The 23,376-nt window shown below is 29.8% G+C and overlaps 1 protein-coding gene across 1 annotated transcript in view; it reads right to left on the bottom strand.

Annotated features, from left to right (window-relative positions):
* Tmtc2 (Transmembrane O-mannosyltransferase targeting cadherins 2) overlaps positions 1 to 23,376 on the bottom strand; it is a 1,137,584-nt gene that overhangs the window by 22,768 nt on the left and 1,091,440 nt on the right. The gene's annotated exons all lie outside the window — the stretch shown is intronic.

Genomic DNA, 23,376 nt, shown 5'->3' with positions numbered 1-23,376 from the left:
ATTTTGTTTGAACTTGCAAGATTAACGAAAGTTTAGAAGAAGAAGAGGTCACAGAAAACAAAATTAACAGTTTCGGAGAAGCTTTGGGAAAGCTTTGTCCCGGAAAAGGCACTGAGGACGCCATACTCCGTGTGATGAGTGTGGTAACTACTAGTGAAATGGAATATGTCCTGGAAATCTTCCTGGACATTTCTGGGGCGTTTAATAATCTGTGATGGTCCTTGGCCATTTATCAGCTGCAAAGAAAAGAATGCACTGTAAGTGAATTGCAGGTCATGCAAAGTTACTATAGTGATCGGGATGTGCTGCTTCACGAGGGCGCTATGGGTAGGCAAAACGCTGTCCAAGGGTTGTCCCCAGGGCAGTGTGTTGGGTCCTTTGTTTTGGGTTGTTGAGTTCAATTCTCTTCTGAGGCTGAGATTGCCCAGCAGGTGTTGCATCATGGCTTATGCTGACGATGGGCTCCTACTAGTCGAAGGGTGCTCGCGGACGTTGGTAGAACTCTGAGCCACTCAGACTTGCAGGATACTCGAGCTGTGGGGGTTAGCATAAGATGACGTTCAGCCTGGAGAAGAACATGATAATGCTCCCCAAAGGCCGTTTGGCAGTGAGGTGGAGAGTGTGTTTCGATGGCAGGCCAGTGTATAAAATATGTTCAGATTCAAAAGTACCTCAGGGTGTTTCTAGATGAGAAAATGCAATTTAAGAAGCACCTTCAATACATTGCGGAGAAGGCCTGTATGCCTTCTTTAGTATTCGACGTGAGGTCAATTCTGATTGGGGTCTTAATTTTAAGACCATGAGTATTCTGTATAAGGGCATCTGTGAAGCAATTATTCTACATGCGGCGCCAGTCGTGGTAGATAGGCTAAAATTCAAAATCTATCAGGATACAGTTTTTAAAATTTTTTTATTCAGTCTTGTTTGAGACTTAGTTTAGATGTGTTTTGCTTTGTTTTCTTTTCTTGAGATTCCTAATGATAGTAGTACACCGATGGGAATGACAACATGGCATTTGCATCGGTGGCATCCTGACTGAAGCAAGAACAAGGCTGAAAGATGCTTTTTGCCGAGGTTTTGAAGATTACCTATGGTAAAGCCCATAAGGGTTAGGTACAGAGGGGGGTGGCATGATGACCAAAAAGCCATATGGAGGGTGTCTTTCCCTACAGGGTCAGTAACTGTGTGCAGAGCCAGACTATGCAAATTGTGCCGATCTATATTTCTATTTTTTATTTTTTTTATTTGTTTATCTATATATTTTTTTTGAAGGAAAAGGAAAAAGGGTAATACATAAAGTTATTTATGTTTTTAATTTAAAATTTCATAAAAATAAATCTATCTGTTTCATTGTCAATATAATTTTTTCTTAGTTTTCTAATCCTTTTTTCTCTTTCTCTGTCTGGATTTTCTGCTGTTCAAATTGCTGCAATAGGACCAGCCTCTGCAGTTAAGGAATTTATAAGTCTTTTGTTTCTTCATCTTCTTAGGACATCATCTTCTTCATACTAAGTCTCGTATAAGAATTTACAGATGTAGTGTTTGCCTGTTGTACAACTTGAAAAGACATGAACTTATTAATTGAAGAAGTTGGAGAATTGTTGTTTCATCATTGCTATTAGACATGAAGCTGTTGTTACCTTCAGTTCACTATGATTCCTCAACATAAATACTTCTGAGCTCTTTGGTAAAAACTGGATTTTCTGTTTCACCCAGTATTAATAAAAACATTCTTCCCAACCTCTAAGTTTAATTTTTTGTTTCCCACTGGTTTTTTATCTGTTTCTTTTTTATTTTGGTCTTCATGTTTTATAGCATTCTCTTCATTTGAGCTGGGGAGATTTCAATCCCATACCTTGGGAATGTAAACTACATATATATGTCTTCCCACACCTTTTTTTGATTAATAACTTTTGGCACTCTTGACTTTTACAACAACACTGGGTGTTCTGTGAATAATTTGATGAATAAATGTCTGTCCCCAGTTTTCTTAACATCCTTTCTTTTTCATTTGATGTCATATTAAAATAAATAAGTGTTCTAGAACAATAGAAGGATCTTTTTCTTGTAAGCTAAGGCTGCATACTGAGCTAAGATTGACCTGGAGGAAGGGACTGTGCAGAGTGGGCAGCATAGGGTATGACAAACAAGTTGCGATATGAAAGTTGCTGCAGTATAGTTATAACTGCCCATAGTTGTATCTTCAGTTTTTCTGGATATCACTCCTGTCAGGATAGACATAACTACCTAGATGTAGTGTTTGTTTATTCACTTTGATTTGATTTAAAGTTATTATTACATCCTAGATTCTACTATGAAGTTGCTATGTTTTATTCACTAAACACAGTGGGTGAATTATCATCAATGTATTGTAAATCATATTAAGTATTTGATGGAATGGATGGGTGGAGAGGTTACTAATAGTTGTTATTGGTAAAACTGGTTTCCTGTATACTCCTAATTTTAATTTTCCTTTATTCTTTTTCATATTTTTCTCAAGAAAATTTATAATGTCAATATTTTCAATCTCTACTGTATGTTTTTTATTTTTATGCTAATCATAAGTTTATTAAGAATTATTACATGCTCCAAATTTATTTGTTTATTAAATATTATGAACATATTTATATATGTAATATTTTAGATTTTAGATGATATTGATCAATGTCAATAAAAATGTCATTTCTATTTTGATCAAATAATTGAGTTCACAATGAAATTCTGATTTTCAATTTTTTCCTGATCTTATTTAGATATGGATAATGGTTAAAGTGTGGATAGTTGAAATGCAAGACAGACGAAAATTTGAATGTATCTAATGATGTCAAAAATAATAGTGCAGATAAAGTTCCCACAGAAAAAATCGTGCAAATATTGTTCATCCTATTTACAAATGGGATTTTTTCTGAATAAAGACATTGGGTAGACCACAGTGTGTTCTTTGTTGTGAAGTGTTATCGAATGAATCTATGAAACCTTTGAAGAAGAGAAGCCATCTTGAAACAAAACATAATGGATCAGTTAGTAAGCTAGTAGAATATTTTCAAAACAAAAAAACTGCCACTTCATGGTTCACAGAATTTAGTTAAGGATATTGTGTATGGAACAAAAATGAAAATGCTGTTTTGCTTCTTATGAATTGCCTTTCTGATTGCTAGAAATTAACAACCGTATACAATTGGGGAAGATTTAATTTTGCCTGCAACAAAAGGATTAGCAAAACTTGTTCAGTGAAAAACATTCCATCGAGGAACAGTATCTATAATATATGATATATCGACAATAGTATGAAAAAAAGAATCAAGATGGCTCAAAATGTAATAATATTTTGCTAGAACAATTATGTAACAATTAATATTTTGCTTTACAGTTGGATAAAAGTCATGATATTTCAAATAATGCTAATCTGGTGGTTTATGTGTCATGTGAACATGAAAATAAAGTTTAAAGACTTGATTTGTGGATCTGCTACTTTTCATACAACTGCTGTAGCTCTTTTCATTTATGTCAATGACTTCATAAATGTAAATAAAGTTCCATAGCAAAAAATGTGTAGGTGTAAGGCAGATGGTACTAAGGCAATGATGGGAATACATAAAGGTTTGATCGCATGCATCCAGAAAATCACACCTCTTGAGAAATGGATACATTGGACCTAAAAATAAAACTGTTCTAGTCAAGACAATAAAAATGATCAATTTTATTAAGGCTCTCCTCTTAACAGCTGGCTATTTTCTGCTCTTTGTAATAAACTGGGAAGTGATATGAACGCTTTTTATTGCACTTTGACATTTGCTGGCTGACTCAGGGTAAGGTCAGACGTGGTTGTATGAGCTTCGTGATGAAGTATGGTTATTCTAAATTTGAGTTAACAAACAGTTTTAATGATTTCACATAGTTCTCATCTTTTACTTATTGGTGGATGTTTTTAACACCTTGAATACTCTTTATGTGAGCCTTCAAGATATATTTGTCACTGTGTTTTCTGTGCAAGACAAAATTGAGGCACAAGAAGTTAAATTTGTGGGGCCACTGTTTTGAGAAAGGAAAATACGATTTCTTTTACATATTGAATATCAGTGAACAACCCCTTTCTAGTGATGTTGCTGAAGGTATGATTGAACATACGGTCATTGGTGTCTCAATACATCTGTATTTTCCGATCTGCCCTGAAAAAATGATTGAATAACACTGCCTTTCTGGTCTCGGAATATGAACTTCCTTCTATTGAAGAACAAGTTATCGAACTGTCTCATAATTCGATGTTCACAATGCTGTTTCCTTTGTTACCATTATTGGAATTTGATTCCATTCTAAGGCTCTTTATCTTGAAATTTTCAAAAGGGCTGAAAGGCAATCTGCTATTTGCCACTACATATCTGTGTGAAATAAAATTTTTCATCTTGTACATATGAAAAACAAATACAGGGACAGACCTAAAGTGAAACCAGATCTACATCTGAAATTATCCAGTTGTTATTTAAACATATGGAAGTTGACGCTTGAAAAACAGCATCAGCCATCATATTAGATGAATTTACAATTTTACACCCAAATGGTATGATTGTATTTTTCTGAATTTCTTAATTTATAATAGTATTGCATAGTCATAAATGACACATGGCACATTTAATGGGGAAATTATTATTTATCACTTCATTTTTACGATATGTAAAATATATTTGAAAAATTACTTTTGATTGCATGAGGGCCACGAAGAATTAACAGTTGCTACAGGGGGTCTGTGATATCAGAAAAAAAGGGAAATGGTATTACAGGTCTTGGTGGTTGACATTTTGTTTTGATTTCAAATTAACCAAAAGGTTATGAATCTTGTCTGTTATTAATATCATAGTTGCCTGTTAAATATTACACTTATATTACCAATGATTTCACTCTTTCCACTTCTGAACACTTTTCTATAATCCATTCTTCTTTTGCTAATTTGCACTTCCTGTTTTTAGTATTTCTTAACTGTCGATAGGTCCTTTTACCTTCTTCATTAGTAGCATTCTTATACTTTGTATGCTCATCCATCAATTACAATGTATCCTCTGATATTCAAGGTTTTCTACCAGTTCTCTTTCTTCTGCCTAAGTTTGCTTTTGCTGATTTAAAAATTTCCTTTTTAACATTCATCATTCTTCTTCTATATTTTCTACCTTGTCTTTTTTACTCAGACCTCTTGCGATGTCCTCCTCAAAATTCTTCTTTAGCTGCTCATCCTCAAGCTTCTCTAAATTTCATCGATTCATCTGACACCTTTTCTTCAGGTTTTTAAACCCCAATCTACATTCCATTATCACAAAATTATGGTCGCTATCAATGTCTGCTCCTGGATATACTTTGCAGCTGACGAGTTGATTTCTAAATCTTTGCTTAATCATGATATAATCTATCTGATACCTTGCAGTATCGCCTGGCATTTTCCATGTGTATATTATTCTATTATGATTTTTAAACTGGGTGTTGGCAATTAGTAAATTATACTTCATGCAAAACTCAATAAATCGGTTCCTTCTTTCATTCCTTTTACCCAGCTTGTATTCACCAACAGTATTTCTTTCCTTGCTTTACGATACTTGAGAAAAAAAAGAGAAGCTTAAAAGTGGTAATAAAAATAGAAGAGAGTTTTGCAGTGGTATATGGAAGTTTCCAGAAGTATAAGACGGCCTGTCCTCTTACATTCAATACAGGTCTCAGCAAGAGTTGCATATATCAACAAAGAGAACACAAATAGCAAAGGAACTTCAAATACTGAATGAAGAACTTAAAGTATGTTGAGGATCGCTACATGTTTTCATGGACAATTATCCATAAGAAAACATATGTCTGCTTGTCAACGTTTGCCGAATTTCTATGAGGAAAAGATTACTGGCATTTCAAAGATTTGTAATTCAATTACAAGAAGAAAATAACTTTTAAATGGGGCAAACAGGAAATGTTGATTGAACCCTGGTTTACACTGATTGCCATTTGATGTTTGCCAGTCTTTCAAAGCCCATTTTAAACATTTTCATTCAGAGTGGATGGCATATACATCCATGAAACGACTTCTAAGCCGAAAAAGTCTAGTCACTTAATTATGAGATTGGATTTTGGTTGCATGGAATCTTATTCTTATATGAAGAGCTTCAAGAATACTACATTCCATTAATCTAGATGGAAATGAAGATTGTATCGTGTGAAACGGCAAAATGTCACGTCCTTTCTGAAGAAGATTCAATAACAATGAATATTAAAAACAGATAAGACTTATTCAGGAAGATTTATTCACATGTTTACTTTTAATGATGGTATGATTTTTTTTTCAAGATTGTGCGTTTTTGTTTCAGATTTCTAATAAACATTTCAAACTGCACTATTAAAGTTCTACTTTGTGTATTACGAGTTTGAAAGTTTCTGATACACAAGCGTTATCAACACTCAGTAGTCAATCAGTATAATGTGCTGTAAATATAATTTATTTAATTAAAAGTTCTAAACAGTTTTAATTTTTGTTGTTAGTAAAATAAATTGGAATTACAATTTATGAGTAAATTCAAATTTATGGAATTTATTAATTTTTGAATACATTTATGTGTTAATTTTTTCCTAAAAATTAGATTTAATTTTCGAGTACGGATCATAAATACGAGGGTAGCAAATGCGGTATGCAGTGTCAGTAAACGTTGTTAAGACAAGAAGTGTATATTTATTTACTGCATATAAATAAAAAAATAATTATTCTAAAAAAAACACATGCAATTCGCTTAGTTGATAGTAATTTCAGTTAAACATGGCCAGTTAAACATGGCTTTTATAATGAAGGCAATACTGCAAAAAACTTAATTAAGTTTTGTAGTCATGATAAATATCTAGACCAGTTTTATCTTAAAAATATACATTCTGTGTACTCACACATATTTTATAACAAAATATATTGTCCGGCATTATATTAAAGACTAATATATACAATATTAATATTAATTTTAGATTAATTTATTCGTTGGAGTATGAATGAAGAATGATGGCTGGTTAATCTGCATAAATCAGTGAGCAACCATTGATGATGAAGCAGTGATGATGAGTGCTAATCTGAGGCCGTCATGCTATGCTGCCAACAACGGGTTACTGGCTGTGGCTTGTTCGCTCACTGGCTCGTTTTCTCATTTGAATTGCTAAATAGTGTCACATCTCAACCAGCCACAGGATCACTTTTTAATGTTCTGTTTTTTCACAAACCCCTTAAAATGAATTATCTCGTAAAACTAAATCCTATTTTGACTAAATAAAATCAGGAAGATAACATACTGTACTACAATAATTTGTTAACAACTAACTAATTCTGCAACATTATTCGTGAAACACATGAAGTGTATTTATTTTTTGTATTTATTATCTTTTTTTAACCAAATCTTTCATTACTGTTTTTTTTTTAAAACCATGTCTCAAATTTCAGTGTTTACTTGATTAATAAATTTTCTATTTATTGTTCAGAATGTGCAATGAAGTACATTATGAGTGTAATTTATGATTTTGAATGTTATGTTACGTAACATCAAAAATAAAGTTTTAATTAAAAAAAAAAAAATTATTACAAAATAGCATAATATTAAGTAACAGATAAAGCTACAATAAAATTATATTGTTTAGTTAAAAAAGCTGTTGCTATTAATGTAGCCAGTAGATTATTTACAATACTCATTGCAATATATTTGAGTCTTGATCCCCATACAAGTGACCTCACTACACACTTTTACTTAAACTAAGCTAATTCTTCTTTTACTCTTCTGTGAACTCTTCCATTACTGTACTCCAATCTATTATAATTTCAATAGCTAGTTTTTACAATAAATGTATATTTGAAGATGAGCAATATTTTCAGTTAACTCTCAGGATTCTGTTGAGATTTATGGATTCATCAGATTATGAGAATGAGTATATTATCTCTAGTACTTTCTCAGATAAACACTACTTATGTAACAGTCAAAACCAGTCTTCTTTGATGCAAGAGAGATCTCTTATTGGTATATTTAAATGAATCATTAATGAGGGACTGGATGGGAAAAGAGATTATAGAATGCCCATTAGTAACTTAACAACAAAATTATTATTGAACAATTACTATCCATGCAAATTATCAGTTATTCCTGTAAACCTATGCAATTTTAAAATTATTAGAAAACTAATTTAATCTCTACCTGTATAGTTGTACAATTTTTAAAATTGTTATTTACTGGCATTAAAACTTTGCTTAAATTGACATTTTGAAAAGCTAACTCTTACACATAACAGAAACCTAATCATTATTATGTATATAGAGTTTATGCTACTGGCTGTACTGAAAATATTCAAATATATTTGACCACAAACTCAAAACTTAAACTGAATAAATACAAATGCATTGACTGATTTCTGTCATTTAAGGCATTGAATAAAAAAAAACAAAAGCTTTTTCTTTTTCTTTTTTTACAAAAACCATGGGAAATTATTTTATTCCTTCTTGAAGTGTGACCTGTTTCTTGTTGCATATAATAAATAGTCTGTTCTATTCCATTACCATATAATAAATTCTATTCTTTCTTTTAAATTAAGATTTCACTTAATCAATGCAGATATTTTTTAGCTTAGCTATTTTCTCTTAAATGAATGTAAAAATAGATGATAAGTGTTAGTTGTTAAGGAAACATTAACATACAATAATTAAATAATCTAAAAATTCTCTTAATCATACGTATAGAAAGTACTAAAATTTAAAAGAATGGTGAAAGTCATATTGTGAGATTCTATGAATAGAAAAATGTAATATAAAAACAGTATTTGAGAGCAAATTAAGTTTTCAAAAATTACCAACTCAAATGATTTGTCATCAGTGATAGGACAACAAAAAGTCAGGTCCTTAAAAGGAAGAAAATTTTGTCTAGGAAAGTATCTAGTTGAATTTTATCATTGAAAAGAGGAAATACAAGAATAATAATAAAATAATATATTTACAAGAATACAGTTTAAATGAACTGTAGTAATCTAAAGAAGATATCCAAACTGGAATAATTTTCAGTTTAAATAAAAAACATATTTAACAAAATATGTTATTTTTTATTAAATCCCCCTTAGCAGACCAGACATATAAAAATCACATTTAAAGGATCAGAAAGAGAAGAAAATGAAAAACCACAGATAAAAACCAACACACTTCAATTGTCAACAAGTGAAATCAGTTGTTCTTTAATTCTCTAATAATATGATCAGCACCACCTCCATAAAATCGAACTAGTTGACTAGATTTCATCATTCTCTATATGACAGATTATAATGCTAATTTACACTTCCACATTTAATTCAAGCTCAAGATCTGTAAATATAGGCCACTGGTAACAATATACTACATTATTAGATCATAAATTTTTATTTAGATTATAGAAATATTTTATGTAACAAATTACTTTTTTATTGATTAACACTGGTTTACATAAGTATAATGATTTCATTGAATTGTTGAAACACAGAACAAAATAAAGGAGAAAAGCAAAATGTTAGAACCGTTTGATTAAGGTTTCAATTGTTGATTTTTGAAACTGTTTTCCGATTCTAAAGTGATAAAATAATTACCAGCATATTAAAATCATATTTCACAACTGAATTTTGTTACTATATAATTTCCATTTGTCAGTATTGTTTATTTATACTATTTTAAAACATATTAAATCAATTGCCATGATGTTTACTTTGCTACCAGTTGAAACTAAGCAGGTAGTTGAAAGACTGTTCAATTTGACTAGTGGTATGTGTTGGGTTAAATCATGATAATAGAATCATTGTTATTTTTACTAATACTTTGCACCAAGTTAGCTTTACAAGCATCTCCTACTACTACATTCCACAACTATAAGAATCATACTTGCACATGGTTGAGTTAGTGCAAACTCAGATTACATCATGTAAAAAAAAAAAAAGGAAAAGAAGGTGGAGATGATGCTTGATCATAGGAGTTTGACCATTTTACTACTGCTAACATTGCAGTGATTGTTGTAGCCCTCTGGTAAGATTTTCAAAACCACTAAAAGGTTAAAGGCCAACCACTCTAGTTAGGCTTCCAATTCTGGCCACGTGATGGTGAGCCAAACCAATTCTTTTAAGAACTACTTTGAGGTTAAGATTCTTGAGCTGCTGCTGTTGTCAACTCCAGAAGTTTACAGGGCCAACAGACCTTTTCAAAGACAGCCTATTAAGGTGAGCCTACTTCACCTTCCACTGTTGATCATTACAGGAGTCGATAAATATATTTAATCACTCAATTAAAATGATTAATTTATTGTTTTAATTAGATTCTTTATTCTTGAGAAAATACACATTATAAAAAACAGCAATGAAAATGTAACTAATGAACAAGTAAAATTTAAACATCATGATTGGATTAGAGAAATAAAATGTTTAATTTAGGTTGTTCAATTTAAATTACATATTCAAATTATGGTACCAAAAGCAATATTTTCTTTGAATTTCGCAATTTTAATAGAAACAGAATAATTCATTTATATCAGTAACTGATATTGTAACCTTACCTCTGTATAATTTTAATATCTTAAATTATGTATTTAATCTAATTCCACAATGAAATGTTTTCATAGCAGAGATCTCTATTACAGTACTAAATGTGAAGAAAAAAGAGCAATAAGTAAAAAGACTAATTTTATTAAAAAATATGTTCTGTACTAGGATGCAATTTGCTAAACTATAGTAGTAGTTTTAGTAAAATTACCTGAATCAAAGAAATATTTCTGTTCATATAGAGAAAGTTTCAGTTTTATGGTTTGAGATCCTTGGTTTAGATTGCAAAATAAAATATACTGGCTATATAATAATTTAAAATTTCTCATAATATTTTGCCCACTAAATAAATTCCCTGTTCATAAACTGTTTGGTGGTTGATAATGCAATATTATTTCATCAAATAAAATATTTCATTAGTAAAAAAATATAAATAAATGATTTTATGCAGAGAATACAGAAAATAAAATGTGATGTTATAATTGTTTTTTCACAGTTTAAGTTTACAAAACTTAGAACAATATTCAAAACTTATTTATAATAGTTTTGTTACTATTTCTTGCAATTTGATTTTATTGGTTTGACATATTCAAATGCCAGAATGTGCTAATCCACTGGCAAAAAATTACTATTCCCATAGAAATTTAGAAAAGTTTGCTGCCAGGACCATATCTAGTACATGGGAAGACTAGAAACTAAACTATCAAAGAGTAGAAAGTGCTTATTAAGATCAACACTACTGTGTGCAAGTAACATGCAGATGCTGTGAAATAAAAAAAAAGTGCAATATTAAATATTCTGGCAATATGTTTTTTCCAGTTCTGTATTATACCTTTTAAAAATTGCTATTTAATTAGAATACAGGGTGCAATTTAAAAACTAATCCTATGTTAATCATGATAAATGATAACTATGATTTGTGAATTACTAACTGTAGTTGCAAACTCTCCTCACCTGTAGGTTATCAAGATGTGTTTGTAGAGGTAGTGTATATATGACATATATACACGTACAACTTAGAAGGTGAGTTCATAGATGAATGAAATAAATATGATGAAAAAATTTACAGTAAAACAGAATAATATTAATTTTAAAATATTCAAGTTTGTTTAACAATTTTAGGTAAATTGTTGTAATGTATTATGTTAATACTTTCGCAAGTGATTATGTAAATTTGTATCTATTTCAGATGTAAATACAGAAGGAAAACCCTGCAGTAGATGCAAATTAGAGCTTTGGAAAACTGCACGAATTTAGTTTGCTAATCAAGAGTAATCTGAACATACAAGAGGCTAAGCCGGTATGAGAAGGAAGAACAGTAGAAGAGGGTTTTAGTGTATGCGATCAATGTAAAGAGCTGCAATTATCGGACTTATTGAGAGACGCTCCAAGTCTGTTCAGCTAAACTATGTAGGCTTAAAGAGTGAGAAGGAAGAGCCAATAAGAGAAGCAGATAAAGAGAAAGGGGATGAGAAAGATGTAATAAGAAGGGAAGAGTCGATGGGAGAATAGGGGAAGAGTAGAATGCTCAGAAGGAAAGATGTAGAGAAGATAAAGGATAGATTCTTATTTGCATCTACTCCCCTCATAGTATGAAGATCTGTGAACTCTTTATTTATCAATACCAAACTTAGAAAAAATAATGTTATTAAAAAGGTGGTTATTAGCAATTTTTATGTATTCAAACAGAGATAAACCAATTGATTATTAAAATAAAATTATAAATGTTCAAAAACCATTAAAGAAATAAAATTGCTTTCCAATTTTTTTTTTAAATTTTTTATCTATATAAAACTTTAAAAAAATAAAGAATGTTTAGTTTTTAAAATGGTTTTTGAACACTTTCTAGTGATGATTTTAATTATTATTGTATTAACTTGATAGTTTTTAATAGATTCACACTTTGTACAAATAACAGAGTAATTTAAATAAAATAGAAAAAGTGTTTTACGATAATACTGTAAATAAAACTTTTTTTTAATAAAAAATCTAGAAGGATAAAAAAGCTATTTCAGTATGTTATTTAATAACTTGAATATTTGCACTTTATCTTATTTTTCAATAAAACTTGTGTTTCTAACCTAAGTGTATTTTGTGTGGGATACCAGTTCTGTAAAAATTTGAATTTATCTGAAAATATAAGTGAACACTACTTATGAATATTTTAAACTAATTCTTGTTGTTACAAATCTGTTTATCAATGACTGAAATTTTAAAACAACTACTTCTGTTATCAGAAGGAATTTTATCAATAAACAGGTAGAATTTAAAAAAATAAACAATATTTTTAGATATAAAAAATTATTATTAAATTTAATATTTTGGCATGAAGTGGCTGAGAAGCTTACATTGTTTGGAAAACCAGTAGTAATAAGTAAGGCAGGTCTAGTTCTGTTAAAAATGAAAAGGAAGATGTGCTATCACACAGACTAAGAGATGTTTGTGTACAAATTCTGATATAGGTTTTGATTAAATTAAAAATTTTACTGGTGTTGAAAAAAATATGCAAAAATAAGGATCGCAAAAAACAAAACATATTTTTTATTGTGTGAAGTACTATAAAATACACTTTTGTCTCATGACTAATAGAAATTGATTCTTAAAATCCTGCACTAAATTATATTATTTGAATTAATAAGAAAAAAACAAAAAACATAATTTTACTGTTATGTTTAAATGAGGTAGGTGAACTGAGTAATGAGCTTATAAAATAAATTTATTATGAAGTGTAAAAATGTTTTGTTAACATTTATTACTAATATGATATGATTTGACATTTTGGAGTATTATTAAGGAAAAAATAATTAATAATTTTCAGGAAATATGCATGTGTGTTATTTGGTATTAAAATCTTATTAATCCACTTCTCTGTGTAAGTGGACAGACATAATAAAATTCTTTTATCCCCTTAAGTTCTCAAAAAATTATTTAAAGTTTACGTTAATTTATTTTTTTAAGATAAGAATTCATGAGTGAATGGATTAATTCTAATCTAGAAAAAATGCAACTATCTGTGTAATCAAAAATAATACTTATCAAAGATTAGAAAGCCAACACGTCTTGGAGTATTTCTATGTGATGTCTGAAATAGTGTTGGCACTACTAATAGTACAGTGGAGAGGATAGTGGAATAGTACAGTGGAACATCCATGATAGGATGTTTTAAGTAGCATGAAGCCAATATTATTGATTCAGCAATCCATCCCCATTAATTATGCATTAACTGAGCTTCTAAACTTAGCCAAGTTAATACTTTTTTATCTATAGACTTCTTTGATTACAATCTTTTTATCATTCTATTCCAGAGGCTCATTAGACAATTCTTTTAAAATGTCTTCAAATAAAGTAAAAAGTTATCAGTAATTTTGTGCAATTTCAAAAAATTCCAAAAAGAAGACATTCGATCAAATCATTAATAATTGTGTTGTATCTTTGATAGCTAAGATGAGACTTTGAATGAGAACTCAGGATCGTTTTAGTGGACAAACTAGAATAATGCTCTGAGGAGAGTAACTGAGGCCTCTGGACAACCTGAGAAGTCATAGCAACTGCACAAAAGTCTAAGATGCTTATGGGTACAATGTAATAGCATCATTTTATAAATTTAATTTTATCTTTAACATAACAAGTTTGTGGGCAAAATTACCATATTGCCCATGAGGTAGTTTATTTGCTTAACTGATCAGAGTAGTTGGTAAATTACCTTGAACAGACGCAGTTTGGCCATTTTTTTCTAAAGCCTTCTCCTTTACTTATTCTTCATTCTTTTTCTTTGGATAATTACCATGGGAGTTGTAACAGGGAAGCCATTTCTTTATTAAGACTCAGTAGAAGGTGACTGTGACCATAAAACTGCTCAGGGGGTTGCAAGAGAAAACCAAGAGGTTAAAGTGACTAAGTCAGAATTCATATTCCTCCTCAGAAAAAGAAATGTTCCTTGAGAAATTTATTAAATTTTTTGTTACTGCATGAATATATCCTGTCTGCTGTTTTTAAGTATATACAGTAACTTGTGTACGTAAATGCTTTATGTTCTTTGAATTGTGTAGAATGATTTCCAGTTTGGCCAATATAAAAATTCAGTTACTATTCAATCCTTTATTATTTTAACTATCATTATTATTTTAACTAGAAATTCATCAGCATCAAAAATTAATATTAAACAGTAGGTCTTTTTTTTATGAGAGTTCTATACTGCTATTTCAACATGTATACACATTTATTTATATACAGTAGTGAACAAATTAATCCAATGGAAATAATACAATGGATATAACCCCACAAAAGCAGTCAAAAATTGTTGCTCTATCCCAACAGACACAAATGACTCAAAGTCAGATTGCCAGTGAGTGTAGTGTGGGGTTAGGTACAGTAAATGAAATTGTAAAAAGGTTCAGGGAAACAGGTTTCGCCTCTCCAAAGAGAAAAGAGAAATGTGAATGGAAAAATACCTCGCCTACACGGAATCAATTATTAATAAGAAAAAGCAAAATTAATCCGAGATTGTCCGCTGTTGACCTTAATAGGGACTTGTGAGCCAGTGAGACTAATGTTTGATATGAAGTTTGTAGAGGATTGTTGGCAGTGGGAAGGATTGCTCAGAAACCTAAAAAGAAGCAGTTACTAACACAGGTTATGAAGGCAAAAAGACTTCAATGGGCAAAGGAACATAAAGAATAGACTATTGAGATGTGGAAAAAAGTTTTTTTTTCAGACGAGACTCATTTCTTTGTTCAAGGGGAGAGAGTAGCCTACATTCGTAAGTTAACAGATGAGAAGACACACCAGCAGATGAGAAGACATGCCAACACACCTGCAACATGCTCCCAAACAACCAGCCAAAAAGATGTTTTGGTGATGTTTTACACATTAAGGGGCAGGAGCACTTATGTCTGTGGATGGGATGATGAGATTGGACCAATACATTAACAAATTCCAAAGAAAAATAGTCACACTTGTGCAGAAGAAGCCAGAACTCATTTTCCAATAGGATCTTCCACCATGGCACACGTCAAAGAAAGTAAAATGTTTTTCAAAAGCCAAAAGATTTTGAGTACTCTTGTGGCCTGCAACTCCCCCGACCTGAATACCATTGAAAATTGATGGGCCATACTAAAAAGAAGACTTGGGAAAATGAATTATAGCACAAAAACTGACCTTATTAGTTCAGTGATACAGGTTTGGTTTCAAAATGAAGAAATCAAAAGTCATTGTTCCATGATAGTGGAATCAATGCCAAAGAGGATTAATGAGATAATCAAAAACAAAGGAGGACATATAAACTATTAAAGTTGAATAAGTTTGACTACTTAACATTTTCTGTTAAAAATACTGTGTTCAGATTAATTTCTTTGCCACTGTATTCTATTTAGTCTTGAATAGATAATTTGTCGGCTAAATTTCTTTTGATGCAATTATATCCATTAACAATAATATTTTTTATCCATCTGCATTTTAAAATGTTTAATGATTACAATAAATGTTCTTAAAAAAGAAATTTCATATTACTTAAAAAGTATTTGAAATGTTTAAAGTAAATAAAGATGGTTTTTTTTTACTTCACATAGAAGAATTATTTATTTTTAATGCAACTTACACTCTAAATATACATTTGGCTTGTAATGAAAACTGAATGATGAGGGTTGAAATCTACATTGAATCAGGTTACATGAAATGCTTTACCACCCAGATAATGGGCTTCTCCTACCCTTCTCTACTACCTTGATTCCTTGTGAAGCAGTTACTACTAACAAGCATCAGAAATCAGAGCTCTGACCCAGCCAATTCTCACTAGGTATCTTACCCTTTGAGATTTGAGCTTCCCTTTTAACAAACACAACCCACTCCTACTTACTTTTGTTGACGAACAAAGAAGAAAAACAGAAAATTGGTTGTATTTATAATTTAATAAGGTTAATGCATCATTATGAGATAAACTGAGACATAAATCACATAAACTATTTGCTATATTTTGATTATACACAAATCTAACTGTGATTTTTCCTCTTAACACTATTATAAATAAAAATATAACAAATATGAATGGAAAAATTATTGATATCATCCTAACTAGGAAGTGAGTACAAGATAGAGAAGGGTAAAATAATTTATTGATTATTACTCAAAATACTATTAGGACAAATACTATAGAACAAATTACCTAAGCCTGGTTTATCAGTATGATAAATAAAAAGGTCTTGAGGTTCAAGAGATACCAGTTAGAATTTCTTTCTCTAAGGATAATAATTTTTGCAATGCATTCAACTTTTTGTTGCATAGATAACGAAGGTCTGAATGTTAACTTCATTTCAATGGCATTAATAATTTTGTAAAACAGCATATTTAGCGCAGAGAAGAAGGCAGTGAATTACATCACTGTGACTCATTGCATGTTATTCTTGAACATATTATTCTTGAGGGTGGATACACCATTTTTGGGAATAATATGACTTATTTTAATTTGGGGCACTGAAGCTATTTATTTATCATACTTAACAGATAGATAATTGATACCAGCTCTTTAATGTTAATATTCATTAAATTAGTTTTGTGTCCATCTTTATTGCACAGAAGGAGATAGCAAAAGCACTAATAAAATGAATAATTACCTTTAATTATTCATATCATACATCATAGTACCTTTACTGTGTTGCATGATGTCAATGTATAGTAAATTAAGATCAGCAAGAAAATGGATATATACAATGCATAACTGCAAATGGAGAAATTTTGAAGGTATTATTTATGTCTGAATCAGATTTCACTTGTGGTGGCAGCCAACTATCTCAAGTAAAATCGAAATTTTTGGTGTATGGGTGGGCAACATTATATTTCTATATTTCATATTTTTGTAATAGATTATGATGAGATCAATAGGTCATAGATTATGAAAAGAATAAATAAAAGAATGAAAAATATGTCTATCGATGATAAAGATTCATCTTTTCTGTTTATTCTCGATAACTGCAAAAATATTGAACTAATTATAAAGAAATTTTACGTATAGCTTTATGACCCTCTAAAATGTTTGTTTACCAAAATCTCACTACTACGTACATAAATAAAAAATGACAAAAAGTGTAAATAAACACTTATAATTTTTTTTAATAAATTTAATGTTGTGGTTTATATCAATATATATATTTATCAATTGTCAGTGTCTATATTGATCATTGTCTATGTCAATATTGACTTCTTCAGACAGTTATATGATTTACTAAATTTAATGTCATTTTCTAATACGACGGCGACCCGTGAGAACTATCCTCACGGGCAACATATCCTTCATGTAGAGCAAAGTACCAGTCTATAGATTTTTATATCCTGAACTTCTTAGTTCATGAGTGTAAGTCCTACACATAATTGGCATAGATTTGACTTTCAATTATGTATTATTTTTATAATACCCAGTCAGCGTGGTCACAGACAGGAAGAACTTCTAGGACTACTAGAATTTATGATCGTAAACACTATGAGTATATGTCAGATATGAATATGAATGAACCTCCTTGCAATATGAATAAAAATGGTACCCTCAAAAAATTATTAGAGAGCAATTGATTTTATGTTAACTATTCCTTTTAAATTGTAAGTGATTGAAATATATAAAAAAGATCTATAAAACTTGAGCAAATACCTCTATCATAATTTGATATAATGAAATGTCTGAAAAAAAATTATTGTAGGTGTTTTTAAATTTTAAAGGTACCTATTTTTTCTTCAGAAATGGCTTTTTTAATGCATACTGATATAGATAAAAGATTATTCAATGTAATTCTGCCAAGGAGACAGATTCCTAAAAGAAAACATTTTGCACAATATTTAACAACATTTAAAATTAATTATCATCTTGCTATTTAAAGTATTGCTACAATAGTTTTAAAATCATTGAACTGGAAAAAATAGGATAAAATTTTAAATGCGGCTGAAATTACAATCTGTAGTGTTATGAGAATGCTTATTAAATTACAAAATTATGAATAACTTTCAATGTGTTGGTAGTTACACACACTTCAATTTCATATTTATAATGAATGACAGATTACAAATTCTCATTATTTGTTATTTATTATTATAGCTATTATTGTTAATGTAATTATATAAAGGTATTTTCACTTTAAATTAGCACAAAGGATCTAATCAACATTATGTCGTTATAATAAATTATAATATCGACAAGCAGCTTAGGAAGGTGCAATCACAAGCAGTGTTAGGTTCCAATTACTGCTGAGGATGTTACTCCATTAAAATATAATTAGAATGACGTCATTGCTATCACTAAATATAAGAGAGAGGTGGAGAGAAAAGGGTTTAGAGTGTGAGAAGATAAGCACAAGAGTAGCAAGCAGTGTGCAGATGTCTCAAGGCTTGTCTTGGTAACACGATTACCTACTCTTGTCTTCTTGTCTTCTCTTTCAATTACTGGAACCACTTCCCGAACACTAAGTGCTGTATAAGTACATGAGAACAAGACTGGAAAGTAATCATTCCTTAACTTTTTATTCGTTATGTACTACTTCTGTGTTTTATTCTTTACATTTTTTAATTATGAAACTTTCATAATATATTGTAGTTTAAAATGAATATTTGATGTATTATTAAGTACAGTTTTTTTTTAATAATTTCATTAACACAATAAATAAAACTTTTGGATTATGTATAATTTAAAAAAAATTAATAATCTATTTGTAAATAACACAGGGGATCTATGTTAGTAGACTGACATCTGTGGTGGAGTGGTAGTGTCACTGTTTTTCATCTACAAGAATCTGGATTAAAACAACAGTCAGGTTGGCAATATTCACAAATTTCTATATTTCAATAACAGGTTGCTGTCAAGAAGGACATTTTGACATAACAATCCAACCTCTTTTTTTTTTCCTGTTTAGCCTCCGGTAACTACCGTTTAGATAATTCTTCAGAGGATGAATGAGGATGATATGTATGAGTGTGAATGAAGTGTAGTCTTGTACATTCTCAGTTCGACCATACCTGAGATGTGTGGTTAATTGAAACCCAACCACCAAAGAACACCGGTATCCACGATCTAGTATTCAAGTCCGTGTAATAATAGCTGGCTTTACTAGGACTTGAACGCTGGAACTCTCGACTTCCAAATCAGCTGATTTGGAAAGACGCGTTCACCACTAGACCAACTCGGTGGGTCTATAATAATCCAACCAAATTCCTTCTACCTAACTCTACAAAAAATATTGCAAAAAGTATAAAAATAAAGTATTTGTGTTTCAAACAATACAGTGTTGAGTATCATTTAAACTGTACTCATTTTATAACTGCATTGTATTTTGGATTAATGCAAAGTTAAATACTTGAATTCTTATATTAAAGGCATCATAAGTAGTGTCAAATATTACTAATACTTGTAGGAGTAAGTCAAATTGTAAAATGATATTTTGGTTCTACCTACCTGCATTTTTTCTTGATGAATTAATTCACCACATATGTTCAAAGCTTGTAGATAGAAATATTAAAATGGAAATTTTAGTACAAAAATGGAAATATAAAAATACAAAAAAAATATATTGGTTGAATACATAATCTCCTTTTTTGAAGTAGGTCAAAAAAAAAAAAAAATTATTTTTGTTAAGTACATACTACATACATATAAGGTCTTCTATAATATTCTCCAGGGTTACAAAACTTTACTTTAAATATTTAACTGAACTTGATGAAAGTCAAAAGGTGAACCTAAATAGTTTATTTATACTTATAAAAGTTCCATACATGTATTATGGGATGATATTGCACACATCAACTTCAAAAACAGGTAGTTTTTTAAGTGACTACAAACTGTGATAACTGCTGCTAGCTACAGTGTAAATATTATTTTATCTTTTTGTTAATTTCAAAGGGAACATATGTTATGCAAAGAATAAAACAATGACCTGGGTTATTTTGAAATCACTGCTTTTAACCAATGATCTGACAGAGAAACTGTCATGTAATTATTAAATTTGCATAATAATTTAAAATTGTACAGAGAACATTACATTTTGGAGAATAATGTTCAAATTCTATATTCAGTTTGGTGAATTACAAGTGAGTTTTCAGTTTTTATTCTGATAATGAGGTTGTATTTTACTCTGCTACTGATATGAAAAGTTTGTATATAACTTAAAAAAAACTGATAAAAATGTCATTTGGTTGCCTTTGTGTATTTGAACTGAAAAAAATTAAGCCAAAACCCATGATTGTCACTGAATCACTGGGAATCACTGCATTTACTGCACTAGTTGGATCATTGGATTAAAGAATAAATACATATAAAAGTATCTCTATAAAATACATATACATTGTTCCAAAAACAAATTCATATAATTTGGAAAATATATAAAAGAAAATATAGTTGATTTTAGCATGACCAGTTTCTCTAAGCTCTATATTTAATATTTTTAACCAAAAGAAAAAAGCAATAATATATAAACAAAAGTATAAAATAATTATATAAAAACTGACTAATAATACACAAAATCCATTTTTTTTTTTAATAAAGAGCAGCTGTATGTGAAACAGAGATTAAAATATCACTCACTAATTGAAATAAAAATGAAAAAATGAGATAAAACAATTTTAATGAATAGAATATAATTAATGAATATTAATTATATTCTAATAATAAAAAAATAATAATAAAAGAGTAAAAAAGACATATTTATATATACATAATACACACATGTACATATTAATAAAAATATATATACTAAAAAAAAATATCAGTATAAGAAACATCACTGATAAATAATTAATTAAGTCTCTGTATAATTAATTGGTTGTTAAAAAAAACATTTCCTCCATATCAGATTCTGAGAGAGAAAGTGATAGGGGGAAGGAGATTTGGAAGCTGACAGAAAGATTTACCTCTAAGGAAATTATTAATTTTTGAAAAGATACTATCTGAATTTGTTGGTTTTATCCTGTAATTATTTGATAATATAATTTATTGTAATGTAAAATTACTCCACTGTTTTAATATTAATATATTAAATATATTGTAACAAGACCAGTATAACAAACCTGGGTAACAGATTCCTTCCAATTAAGAAGAAAGTCTGAGAAAATAATAATGAAATGAATCCCAGAAGGGCACTAAAAGAGATTGTTTTCTCAGTGCTATCAAGAAGTCTGTTTAACAATCTGTTAAACGGCACATCTCCAACAGCTATTGTTCGACATGAAAGGATACTGGACCAGAATAAGAATTCATGGAAAAATGTAATGGCGTGGACGATGAGAATTCTCATGCTTAAACAAGGTTCTGGTTCTGTAGGTCAGAAAGCTATAAATACTCCAGAACCAGCGACTTAAGAGTCAGTATTAAGCGAAAAGAGTGAGTGCTGCGATTGTGAGACAGTGTGTAGTGACAAGGAATACTAAGAGAGTAGTTAGGTGAGCCCGTGTTCGACGCAATTGTGAGACGGTGTTACCAGTCACCACACACTGACTGGTAACAACGAGTGAAGTGTATGTCATAAGCATTATAGAGTGAACAGTGGGTGAATGTAGGAACATTGTTCGGTGAGTTATTGGTAGACAGTAGTAAAAGTGACAGTATCTTGTTGTTAATGCAATATTAGGTATTAATATTAGCAGTCATTATAATATCTTTAGTCAATTGAACTGCATTCTGGTTTTTATGATTTAACTACCTTTAAACAAATCCTGTTCTTATTTGAAATACTATTTTTTATGTATTTTATTCACTATTATTGTTATTATTACTATTGTTGTTTGTTGTTTATTATTTTCATTAATTTTTATTACTATTGTCATTATTATGATTTATTTATCTTACAAGATATTTCCTATGTTCTTAGAGTAATAAATCATATTTATACAAACATTTTTAGTCGTTAAATCTCTCATTCTGGTTGAGTCGCGAACAATATTATAATGTTTAATTTTAATAATTATTATTTTTTAATTTTTATTAAAATAATGTATGAATGAGTGATATCCACTCTATATATACACACACATCCTAATAATATTTATTTACTTAAGTTATTTTAAAACTTTTTAAGATGAGTTATCAAATATTTGAACTAATTAAAAAAATTAAATTATAACTAAAAAGCTGTTTATTACGATTTAAGTTACTGGCTGCTGTGTTTGTACATAAAAAATTGAGTAAAATTTTAAATAGAATAAAATATAAAGATATATAATATCATAAAAGTATGAAATAATTTTGACTTAAAATTTCAGTCAATAAATATTATTTTTGATTAAAAAATGGTAACTCAAATGACTTGAGATAAACATGTTCATTTTAATTTAAGGATGTTGACAGGATGATATAAAAAATGTGTTACCTTGTGCAAAGATATCTAGTATTCATTATAACAATGTATCTTCATTTAATGTTAAAAGATGTCCAGTTAAATTGGAGTGTTTGGCAACTTAACTAAATTAAACTTTGGACTTGATAAATGTTATTTATCAAGCTAGGTATCATCACATTCTATACAATCTTATATTTTACACATACACACACACACACACACACACACACACACACACACACACACATATATATATATATATATATATATATATATATGGATGTTTGTTGTCTGTTTGTCTCGTTGTCCCGTATGTGTTCCTATACCACTTATCTAATTGCGATGAAACTTTCGTGAGTTGTTGTGTGCTCTCCCATGAAGATTTCTGAATTAGTTTGGAATTAGTTTGAAAAATTGTGTTTATGGTTCGATTTGGCTCATATTCAGAATATACATTAGTTACATAAAAAGAAAAATTTTTACAGAAACTATACCCGCTAGGTGGTGCCGGGGTCGAAATATTTTCAAAATAAACAAACAAACA

Source organism: Lycorma delicatula, chromosome 6 (assembly GCF_047948215.1).
Source record: "Lycorma delicatula isolate Av1 chromosome 6, ASM4794821v1, whole genome shotgun sequence".
Taxonomy (NCBI): Eukaryota; Metazoa; Arthropoda; class Insecta; order Hemiptera; family Fulgoridae; genus Lycorma; species Lycorma delicatula.
The sequence above is the reverse complement of the archived record's forward strand: the minus strand, read 5'-3'. Positions and strand labels throughout refer to the sequence as shown.